Source organism: Cyprinus carpio, chromosome B11 (genome assembly GCF_018340385.1).
Source record: "Cyprinus carpio isolate SPL01 chromosome B11, ASM1834038v1, whole genome shotgun sequence".
NCBI lineage: Eukaryota > Metazoa > Chordata > Actinopteri > Cypriniformes > Cyprinidae > Cyprinus > Cyprinus carpio.
Window position 1 is genome coordinate 4,024,581 of NC_056607.1, and position 12,322 is coordinate 4,036,902.

At 39.4% G+C, this 12,322-nt stretch overlaps 1 protein-coding gene across 9 annotated transcripts in view; it reads left to right on the forward strand.

Annotated features, from left to right (window-relative positions):
- Positions 1–8,655: 8,655 nt before the first annotated feature.
- Positions 8,656–12,322, forward strand: part of LOC109048680 (band 4.1-like protein 1) — a 240,614-nt gene continuing 236,947 nt past the window's right edge. For 2 of the 9 annotated variants that reach the window (XM_042733365.1, XM_042733366.1), the window contains exon 1: positions 8,660–9,096. The gene's annotated coding sequence lies outside the window, so the exon portion shown is untranslated. Of the gene's footprint in view, positions 9,097–12,322 lie in introns of all 9 variants that reach the window. The other 7 variants (XM_042733367.1, XM_042733364.1, XM_042733368.1 and 4 more) reach the window with 7 other exon arrangements.

Genomic DNA, 12,322 nt, shown 5'->3' on the forward strand with positions numbered 1-12,322 from the left:
ATAAGAATTTGTCCAGCTTCAGCACTTCCTTTTATGGACTGCACAGCATTCGCTGGTCTGTGCCTTTCTTTCTCTTTGGGCTAGTGAGAGAATGCTCTCCATTTACCCTCTTTTTAAAGCAGTTTTTCTGTCTCATAAACAATGATTTATATTTATATTTAGGTGGGTAAAGCAGGAATGTGTTTTTTTTTTTTTTTTTTTTTTTTGTATAGAAACAAGTTTGGGGAGTAACGGAGTACATGTTACGGCGTTACATAATAAGGAAACAAAAAATAGTAACTGTAATCCGTTACAGTTACGTTAAAAAAAACATAGCAATCAGATTACAGTTACATTTTGTAAAAATGGGGGATACTATCAGGATTACAATGGTTTCATTAAAAACTAAGCACTGAGCAAATAACCCACATCTACAATCTTCTCAGATGCAGACTGAATCGCATTTAGTTGAGCAAGCAGAAGAGACGCGTCTCAAAGATTGAACACCGAATTTGCCTCTTCTTGCTCTTGTACCAACAAATACATACAAAATTATTTCAAAATACCTGTCTTGGAGAGTATCCTCGAAAAAAACTGTTGGTTATGTCTTAAGTGAAAGTAAACAGTGGAGAAAGAAATCGGATGTGTATCATAATAATGGTTGCACTGTCTCTTAGAGTGACCGCGCCTAATTTACTAGCTGCTGTATGTTAATCCAAGAAAATGAAAGAAAGAAAATCACTCACTGCTCTTGACTGAATTTCTTTGTAGTTTTAACAATAATTAATCCACAGTCAAACCAAAAATTATTCAGACACCAGATATAATTTGTGATTAAAACTATATAGTTTGTATGATCGCAGTTGTAAGTTTTCTAAGGCTCTGGAAACTGTAGAAATTAACACGAGATTAGTCTACCCACAATGGGTCTCATTCACTGATAATTGTGTAGATTATTTGTATTAGGCTAATATGCACATTCCAAACTCTCACGAAAAGTTTCCGCTTAATTCACAACACGTGCGTATGCACATTAATGTGTTAGTGAATTTTGAGTATTTTAAATATGACGCCGCGTGCGCGAGTTTAGTCATTTGCATAAAACACACCCAGACGATCTCAATATAAGGGCTTTGTGCACAACCTTTCCCATATGACGCGCAGTCTACAGACGCGATCGAGCCAGATCTTTGGGCAAGACAAAGTGCACACAATAAAACATGATTTTTTTCGTGAAAACGTTCGCACACAGGTTTCACGCACAAATTTGTGCATGCATGGTTAGTGAATGAGACCAAGTGTCCCTCCCTTCTCAATCTTGTCGTTTAAGGAGATGTTAGCTGTCTTAAGTTAGGTAGGGGAACTCCCATTGTCAACGCCCAAAGTTCAGTCAGTCAAATGAAGAAAAATCATGACTTTAGTCAACATGCACTTTAAAATAAAGTAATATATAGATTGTGTATACTTTTTAAATGTTGCGTATAAACTATAATAATCCCCCCCCCCCCTACATGTTAGTTAAAAACAAAACATAAAATTATCTGTATCCATACATTTACATTAAAGCAAAAAACATGAACAGAAATGTTTGATCTGAGCTTGTTCCACTTGGTTCTGATGTGACTTTTATATTTTTAAGATCTAAGCATTATAACAACAACAATATAATAATAGTACTAATAATACTACTAATAATGCAATAGGTATGCAAATGCACAATTCTGCAAAATGCAAATCTGATTTTTCAAATGTTTTTATTGTTGAGACCCATTCAAATGTATGGAACATGTAACATTTAAAAAGAAATGGTGAATAAATATTTAAAAATACATTTTTAAAAATGTTATTTACAATAAAGTAGATTTCCCCCCATTTTTCTTTTTTTTCTTTAAAATCCTTCTTAAAAACAAGCATGAAATTAGAAAGCCTACAACTCTTTTAATTTACATTTTGTTTTTCAGAGGAAGCATCCACATCATTTGACCAAAGAAGCTACAAGGCCTAAGATGACTAGCAGCAGACCCTGGACAAGGGGCCTTGCATACCTCTATTCAAACAAGCAAAGCTTGAATTTGGACAGCACATTTCAGAGTACAATTAACAAACTAATACTTGAATTTGTAATTGATGATGTTCAGCTATTCTCATTGGTTGAGCAGCCCTCTTTAAAAAAAAAAAAAATGTGGAGGGAATCAGTGGAGGAAAAATAATGATGTGCAGAAAGACACTAGTCCAGAACATTGAGAAGGAGTTTAATGAAAAATAGCCAGACAGAAGTACTTGAGAATGTATTAAATGTCTGCACAATAGCAGACTTGTGGACTGCACATAACAGGAGTTTCTTAGGCATGACATGCCACTGGATTGAAGAGAACACTCTGGAGAGAAAGTCTGCAGCATTGGCCTGTGTGTGAGTTAAAGGTGGGGTATGTATTTTTTCAAAAACACTTTAGAAAACTGAGTCTGGTTGAGTACCAAAACAAATTGTAGCCAATCAGTAGTAAGGGGCGTCTACTCATGAAGGGGATGAGAGAGCGCTCAGTGCACAGGACGGACATTGCTGAGCCGAGTGATGACAGAAAGATAGAGATGACATTTAAAAAACAAAAGAGGAACATGTCTGCGGAACAAAAGAAGGCTTACGATAAGGCAAGAAGTAGGACTCGTGTAAATATCGGATCAGCTTTCCAGCGCTGGAGAGAACTTAAGAAGTGGGAAGGCCTGCGATCGGATGCCGAAGTTGCTTAGTTTCTTCTCGATAGTTGAGTAACATTGGTTTTGCTTTGTTTCACAGAACTAAGAGTCTTTTACTTGAATATGCTCATGTGTCATAATCGTTGCCTGGGTTGCGTACATGAGATGGAGCTATCAAAATAGGGGCGAGACCCTTTTGGTGATTTGTTTTGGTGATTTGAAATATCAACATTGGCTACCAGAAATCACTTTCCCCACCTTTAAATGATGTCCTTGCCACAAAAATTGGTAAAATACATGCAGAGTACAAACTACAACAAAAACTGAGGGCTACTGTGACAGATAATGGCAGTAACGTTGTTAAAGCTTTCTGGGAATTTGAAACATCTGAGGATGTAGGTGCAGAATATGAAATACGATTTCTAGATATGGATGCAGTTCTTGATAAGCAGGGAGATGCCACTAATGAGGTGGATAAAGCAGCATCAAAAGGCCCTATTTTGGAAAGTTTACCGAAGTGCAATGGGAAAATGTGCTTCTATATGGAACAAGGCACACCAGTCAACAGCACGTGCAGAAGCTGTGCAAGATGTTGTGAACATGCTTTCAGTTCCATGTGTTATTAGATGGAATTCAGAGTATGAAGCCATTTCCAAACTGATTGATCTCAGAGATGATGAGCTGACTGACATCTGTGTAAAACTTGGAGTTACCAAACTGCACCTGCATGAGGTGACTTTTCTGATTTATGGCTTCATATTTGCAGAGAATACATTATTATCATAGTTAGCATTTTAAGGCATTTTCTTAATAGTTTATATTTTGCATATTATATTTGCTTGAAAAAAAAAGAATTTCTATTCTGAACTTTCCTGTTGCAGAAACATTTCTTTTGTGTAAAAAATCTTGCTAAAAGATGCTATTGGAAAAAGCCTGAAGCCTTTTTTCAATCCCCTCAAGCCACCTCTCTTAAGCCTCCTATCACTTAGTTCAACCCTGGGTGCAGAGGGAAATGTGTTTTTTGCAAACTCTGGGCCCGTTCAAGCACTCAAGCAACCAACCGCTGTTATAGCGGGAAAAATAAAACACATACACTTTCAAAAAGAGAGCAAAATTCCTCTTCCGTTTCCCACAAGTGCCCTGCCTTCGGGCAGCGAGCTAACCCCTGCCACGTGGGCCGAGGCCTGGCAGCCCATCCCTTCCAAAGTGGGTTATGGGGATAATAAAACAAGGATATTCACTCTAATTCACTCGAAGACCCCCGCGCTTCAGCTGCGTGGTCTCCACCTCAGTAGAAAGCAAGGACGCTAGCAAAAGGAGCTATAGAATCAGTTCCTCCAGCTCAGAGTGAGTCAGGCTTCTACAGCCATTACTTCCTCGTTCCCAAAAAAGATGGTGACCTCCGGCCCATCCTCGATCTCAGACACCTGAATTGCACCCTCATGAAAAGGTTGTTCAGGATGACTACGCTGAAACAGATCCTCTTGCAAATCCGCTCAGGGGACTGGTTCTTTTCTCTGGACCTGAAAGATTCACCTTCGAGGGAGTGGCTTATCAATACACGGTCCTTCCCTTCGGGCTGTACCTGGCTCCCCGCAATTTTATGAAGTGGCTCTTTTCCCTCTGAGGCAGATGGGAATCTGCATTCTCAATTATCTTGATGACTGGCTCATGCAGGCCTAGTCAGAGGCAGAATTGATACCACACAGGACCCTCCTCCTCAGCCACTTACCTGGGACTCAGGGTCAACTTCACCAAGAGCATGCTGCTCCCCAGCCAGTGAATATCATTCCTGGGGGCAGTTTTTGACTCAAATGAGAGCTGTACTCGTGCCAAAACGTGCTCTGGCTATGCGGAAACTCGCGGCCTCCTTCAAAAGTGGTGCCGCTCGCCCTCTCAAGACATTTCTGAGGATGCTGGGCCTTATGGCCGCACTACAGCTGCGCCTGCTTTGTATGCGATCCCTTCAGCGCTGGTTGAAACTGCTGGTTCCATCACATGTGTGGTGTCACGGACGCCTACTTCTCAGGGTGAGCCTGGCATGTGTAACAGCCCTGGCCCCTTGGAAAGACTCCTGCTGGATGGAACAGGACGTGGCCATGGGAATGGCTTACAGTAGGAAAGTTGTCACGACAGATGCCTCCAACAGAGGTTTGGGGGGGTGGGGGCGCTGTGCAAGGGCAAACCGACTTTCGGCTATTGGTCAAAAGTGGAAAAAAGGCTTCACATCAACTGCTTGGAAATGCTAGCAGTGTATCGAGCCTGTCAGTTCTTCCTGCCAGTCCTGAAAAGACACCATGTGCTAATCCACTCAGACAACATATCTGTGGTATCTTACATAAATCATCGGGGAGGCCTCTCCTCGAAGCGGCTCTTTATTCTGGTAGAGCGCCTTCTGGAATGGGCTCAACTCAGCCTCACGATTGGCCCAACCTCCTCCTTTACGCATTTTCCCCGATCGCCCTGATCCCACAGCGTACTCTTCGGACCTACAGTGCCCCATAGGAGTACGGGCCCATTAGACTAGAGGCATTGCCTCGTCTTAGGTGTGGTATAGTGGTGTGTCCATTATGGAAATTTGTGAGACGGCCGGCTGGGCCTCACTATCCACATTTGCTATGTTTTATAACCTAGAGGTCCCGGCCTTGAAAGCCAGGGTCCTTTCTGCTTAAGGAGACACTCGCTGCATTATGCAATCAGTTCTAACAGAGAGTCCTTGATAAATAAAACAATTCCATGGCACATTCTCCTGAAATACAGAGGGAAACTTCAATTCAGTTTTTTCAATTCAAGTTTATTTGTATAGTGCTTTTTACGATACAAATCAATGAAAAGCAACTTTACAGAAAATTAAGTTTCTATAATATTTAGTAGTAGCTTATCAGTGGTGACTGTCAATTAATGTGCATAGGGCAGAAATGTTCAGAAAAATCAATAAAAGACGATTAACACTATTAACAGCAATTATGCAATCAAACTTATAGCAAAATGTGGTAGGTCTGTATAATACCACTTAGTTACCAACAACCTAAACCATCAAGGGCCTTATAATCACCTCTTCTCAGGTGTTCTGGATCCAGACTGGAGCTTGTGTAAATCCTAGTTACCACCGGATGTAAATCCTGTGGCAAAACAGAGAAAAAAATAGAGACATAATTAGCGTAGCTGCTGTTCCAGACAAGTAAAATTAATTAGTTTAACCCAAGCTAAAGATTAATAATGCGCATTTGATCAGATATAACTGCAGTCCAAAATTATGAGATGCATTATTTGAATGCTTGGTCAAAGAGTTGTGTTTTTAATCTAGATTTAAACAGAGAAAGTGTGTCTGAACCCCGAACATTATCAGGAAGACTATTCCAGAGTTTGGGAACCAAATGCAAAATAGCTCTACCTCCTTTAGAGGACTTTGCTATCCTAGGTACTATCAAAAGTCCAGCGTTTTGTGACCTTAGGGAGCGTGATTGATTGTAGTGTGGTAGAAGACTAGTTAGGTACACAGGAGCTAAACCATTGAGGGCCTTATAAGTAAGTAATAATATTTTGTAACTGATACAGAACTTAATAGTTAGCCAGTGCAGAGACTGTAAAACTGGGGTAATATGATCATATTTTCTTGACCTGGCAAGGACTCTAGCCGCTGCATTTTGGACTATCTGTAGCTTGTTTTTTGAGGATGCAGGACAACCACCCAGCAGTGCATTACAATAGTCCAGTCTAGAGGTCATGAATGCATGAACTAGCTTTTCTGCATCAGAAACAGGTAACATGTTTCGTAGCTTGGCAATGTTTCTAAGATGGAAGAATGCTGTTTTTGTAACATGGGAAATATGATTTTCAAAAGACAAGTTACTGTCTAATATAACACCCAGATTTTTGACAGTAGAGGAAGTAACAGTACATCCGTCTAATTGCAAATTGTAATCTACGTGATTCTGTGTAATGTTTTTTGGTCCAATAAGTAATATCTCTGTCTTATCTGAATTTAATAGGAGAAAATTATTGGTCATCCAAACTTTTAAATTTTTAACACACTCTGTTATCTTAGATAATTTAGAAGTTTCATCTGGTCTCGTTGAGATATATCGTTGAGTATCATCAGCATAACAGTGGTGTCCCTAATCCCGTATTTTCTAATAATATTACCAAGGGGCAACATGTATATTGAAAATAGCAGAGGACCTAGGACAGATCCTTGTGGCACTCCATATTTTACTGGTCATAAATGAGATGACTCCCCATTTAAATAAACATAGTGGTAGTGATCGGACAGGTAGGATCTAAACCATCTTAAAGCCTGCCCTTGGATACCTGTATAGTTTTGTAATCTATCTATGAGTATGTCGTGATCTGTGGTGTCGAACGCAGCACTAAGATCAAGTAAAACTAGCAATGAGATGCAGCCTTGGTCTGACGCAAGAAGCAAGTCCTTTGTAATTTTAACAAGTGCAGTTTCTGTGCTATGATGGGGCCTGAAACCCGACTGAAATTCTTCATAGAGATTATTTTTTTGCAGGAAGGAGCACAATAGAACAGACACAACTTTTTCTAAAATTTTAGACATAAATTGAAGATTTGAAATGGGTCTGTAATTTGCAAGTTCACTAGGATCTAGTTGTGGTTTTTTAATAAAAGGCTTAATAACGGCCAGCTTGAATGGTTTTGGGACATGACCTAAAGATAACGATGAGTTAATAATATTGAGAAGCGGTTCTTCGGCTACAGGTAACAACTCTTTCAGTAATTTAGTGGGTACAGGATCTAATAAACATGTTGTTGGCTTAGATGTAGTGATAAGTTTATTTAGCTCTTCCTGTCCTATAGTTGTAAAGCACTGCAGTTTATCTTTGGGTGCGATGGATAAAACTAAATTATTAGACGCTGTAGAATTCATAAAGTCATTACTATTTAACTGTGAGGGAATATTTAGATCGGCTGGCGTCTGGTTATTTGTTATCTAGTTATCTAGCCACTGTGCTAAATAAAAACCTTGGATTGTTTTGGTTGTTTTCTATGAGTTTGTGGATATGCTCGGCCCTGGCAGTTTTTAGATCCTTTCTATAGCTAGACATACTGTTTTTCCACGCAATTCTAAAAACTTCCAAGTTAGTTTTTCTCCATTTGCGCTTAAGACTACAAGTTTCTTTCTTGAGAGAGTGGGTATTACTGTTATACCACGGCACAGTATGTTTTTCTATAACCTTTCCTCAATTTGATGGGGGCAACAGCTTCTAATGTATTAGAGAAGATAGTGCCCATGTTGCCAGTCATTTCGTCTAGTTCATGTGTATTTATGGGTACACAGAGCAGTTGAGATAAATCAGGCAGGTTTTCTGAGGGCAAGTGCATCACATTATACGCTTTCATCAACTTTTACAGGTTATATAACGTTTATTGTTGCTGTATGGGTGCTTAGTTTTTCTTGTTTAATACACTTGGCCAAAATTTCAAGATATAAACGATTAAGCGCTTGTGCATAGGATATTTAAAACGTACAAAACAAGTATATAGGATAGATGGCAAATAACCTACTTCTCCGGTCTTCAAACACACAAAAACATGTTTACAGACATAGTGTTTGAGTAAAGAAAATGCTGTACTATACAAACAATATCAGTTAGGCTATTTATTTACCCTTGCATTGCGAAAAAGCGGAGATCTGTCTCCTCCAGGCTGTGCATGGCGCGTCAATCTGAGTGGAGGCAGGATGAAATTACGAGGTTTCGCTGAGAGCTTAAGGATCCAATGGTGTTACAAAGTTTTACTGACGAGCACTTTTTAATACTTATCATTGGTTAAATATTTGTAAAACTCTCCGAATTAAAATAATAAAAACGAATTTTTAATAGAGATATGAAGTTTGGATATTTTTTTATGGAACACCTGACTGGGCTAGGGTATGGCAACTGCCATACGGAAACGCCGCCCCGTTTGTAGCCATAGGCTTGTGCAGCACCATGGCCGTTTATTTCTGTTGTGTAAAAGTTCTGGTTGAAAACCAGCAGAGCATTTAGCTACAGCATAGCAGAGCATTTAGTTAAAGCTTGTTGTTCATGTATTGTATTCTGTATTTTCCTATTTCAGAAACATGTCTACTGTTCTTATTATGTTTGCTTGAGAAAAAATGAATTTGTATTCTCTATTTTCCTGTTGCAGTTCGACGCCCGCGAAAGTCATTCTGTAATTAAACTTATTTCCCCAGGGTTGTTCACATTGAACACCTCTCATACTCTCTCTATAACCCTCCTAGTGACGTCCCTCCGTTTAACCGTGCTCTGTTGCTCTGAGTCACTGTAGCATTTGGTTGGTGCCTTACCGAGAAACAGTCGACGGGATCTGGGCGGGACCGAATCGCCTCTACTGCTTGCACTTCATTACTCCGAAATCTCCAAGATCCACCTGGACGACCGCTTGATAGCTCAGGTGAGTGACAGGCTGCGTGTCAACATGTTGTAGTTTAATGTACATTTAATCGTAACGCCGGTGCATTTGTAAATTATGATTAGTGCTGTTTTGCAGTGGAGAAGAAACATTAGATCTAGAAAGGTTATGTCATGCGCAACACTGCTGTATAGGCTTACTACAGTACTATTCCTTGTTTCAGCGTTAGTGAGCGAACGCATTACACAAAAGAAACAAAAAAAATCATGCATGAGTAAAACCAAAAGGCTACAGCCTTTTGATCAACGGACATTATAGCTGAATGCATCGTAAATTTAATGTATGTGGGTGAGGAAACTGAGAAAAGGACAATTGATACTGAAGCAATAGCTGTGTATGTTCAATGACAATCACGTCATGAAAGTACGCAGACACTGTCAGGGCATCCACTGACTGATGCATGAAAGAGATCGCAATAATGTCATGTTTTCACATGCTGTAGATCGATTGTAATATTAAATCGACTATTACAGATCAAAATCCAGCAGAATAGGATCGGCTTCTAATGTTATTTGTTTGAATGGATGTCATATATAAGTAGCATTGTATTTGGCCTTATGTACAGTAAAACATTTGTCTGGTATTTTAGCCTTTAAGAACGTTTAATTTGAGGCACAATACGCATTCTTTGCTATTTTCCCCCCCATTTTGTGTGTGTTTGTATTTGTGTGCATAATTTAGCAATTCTGGTTCATTTGTGCCGTCAGCAGTCTCTAAAGGTGGTGCGACATTCACACGAACAGAAAACACTTCAAACGATTTAAAACATTACTTCAATGACTTGCCACAGCATGACAGCTTTAAGAACAGTAACAGGTATTGGTTCATTGTAAAGTGGATATGGATTAAGTAATCACTTGCAGTCATGTAGCTCTCTCACTTTTGGCGGGTCCTGTTAGGGGTTGCTGCCGCAGATCATCTGCATATTTATTTGGCATGGCTTATGCTGCATGCAGTTTACAGTTTAGTAACAGAGTCAGGTTAATTTAGTAACAGCTCAGACTAATTGTGCAACCACCAATTACTGCAGTCAGTTCAACAAATGTGTAGACGGCACTCTCGGAAAAGTATGTGTTTGAAGCTAGACATTTTGGGCTGCACAAGGGGTAAACAATTCTTGTAGCCCCCTCTGGTGATTACATTTATGTCAAGCACACTATGTGCAAGATGTGGATGATTCATAAAAAAAATAAAATAAAATAAAAAAGTCATGCAGAATCAGACTACACTGGTATTTAATGCTATTAGGCATTCGGGTTGATCCAGCTAGCAGCAACTTTGAATGAAGATTGTTGAGACTGAATTAAGATGATTAGTTACATGCACAAGTCTAGAAGCAGAGTTCTAGGATGTTCCTCCCTATTTAAGTAGTTAGTGCACTGGCCAGGGAGTTGGCCATTTCTAGTCAAGCCAAGTCCCCATTGTTTAAATAGTGCTTTTTACAATGCAGATTGTGTCAAAGAAGCTTTACAGTATTAAACAGGGAAATAGTGTTTCACAATAGTGGCACTATTAGTGCATACTCTGGCCAGACGAAACCAGCAGTTTAATTCTAGGCTGCAACAAAGTCAGGGCAGTCCCATTGTCAAAATTGCTCAACTGCATTGAAATGTTTACTCCCTAAAAATCAAGTTGAAGTGTTTAACAATATCAGATGGTGTATCACTGTTGTCCTATTGCTTGTCACTGCTCATTTGCATAAATTTGAGCTCCACTCAGACCAACAGTATCTGTGGCTCATTGAAAAGAAATTATGTCTGGCAATTTTTTTATGAGGATCACAACTTTGGAAAGTCATGCAGGCTCTTATGCCATTTTAGGATTGTGTTTGGTTTGTGTTTTCTGGCCAAATGTGGCTGTGACTACTAACACCTGTCTATGCAGTCTATCTAGTAGATAGAAATCCACCCTGTGCTTTTTTTTTTAAATCCGCACAAATCAAATCTCAGAGTAAGCTGTTCACAGAATCGGCGCAAAGTGCACCTAAATGCATTTATGTTTGCGTGAATCATTTTCCCCAGACTGCATTGTAAACGAGGGTCAGTATAAAGCAGGTTTTGCTAAAAAGTTGTTCCTGAAGGATGGATCAGTACCAACTGTTTGTGATCCAGCTTCACCTCCAGAAGAAGTTAGTATAGGTTTTTTTGTGCCATCTTTGGATTGATAAAGATGTCATCTGCCATCTCAGTGTGACTGTCAACCCAAAATAGGTTTTTATTATTCCACTTGTAAAATTTGCATAGTTGACGATTATGTTTTCTGGCCTTATGTGGCTGTGACTTCTAACACCTGTCTATGCAGTGTATCTAGTAGATTTACAAGCTCACAATGTTACAAAGATACATGCACACATATTTGAGTGTTTATGCCAACACTGCATGTGACATCTCCCTCCCAAACAGTTAAGAAAACACCCTGGGGAGTTGCAAGTTCAGTCAGGCGTTCCTACAAACCTCTGCCACAAGACTGAAAAACAAGTTCAACTTGAAAGTATTTGAGCTTCTGAAGTGTATTGTTCTTATTTAGAGAGTTAATAAATGTTGGTTTATTTAGTTCTTACAAAACACACAAATGTGGACTGTAACAAGGAAAGGTAGACAGTGAGTTCTGTCATTAAAGACTGTAAACACATTCTGTGTTAAGAAGGCATAACCTCTGCTCTTCTGGTCTCTAGTTTAATGCAACAGCAAAAAATTCTATCATACCAAGGATGCCAGCACTAATTACACTGCAGTTGTTGCAACATGACAATGCCTGTTTTTTTTTCTTTTTCTTCTCATAACGGATAGCATATTTGGATTCTGTTTATTGCCATATATCTAATGGTTAGGTTAACACCTGCCAAATGCAGGTAAAAATCAGCTGTGGCAGGCAACGCTGTCAAATCTCTAGCCAATATGGCGGGTTACTTTTTGTAAATTATGTTCACTCATTAATTTCTTGGGCAAGTTCATTTAAACCAAATCTGTGCAGATTTAGTGCACCTAAATAACTCTTGACTCATCATGATATATTACATACAGCCTAATTTTGCAGCATCTGCGCATATCTAGCTTACTTGAACAAACCTGACAAAACTCAATCTTGAACATTGGCTCAACATCGTGATGTCTAATAGCCATCGGCGATGGATGATGATGACTATAGTCTATTGGCCCAACCCTAGTTGATGGATGCTGATTTAGTTTGGTAATGGCAGATGTATTGC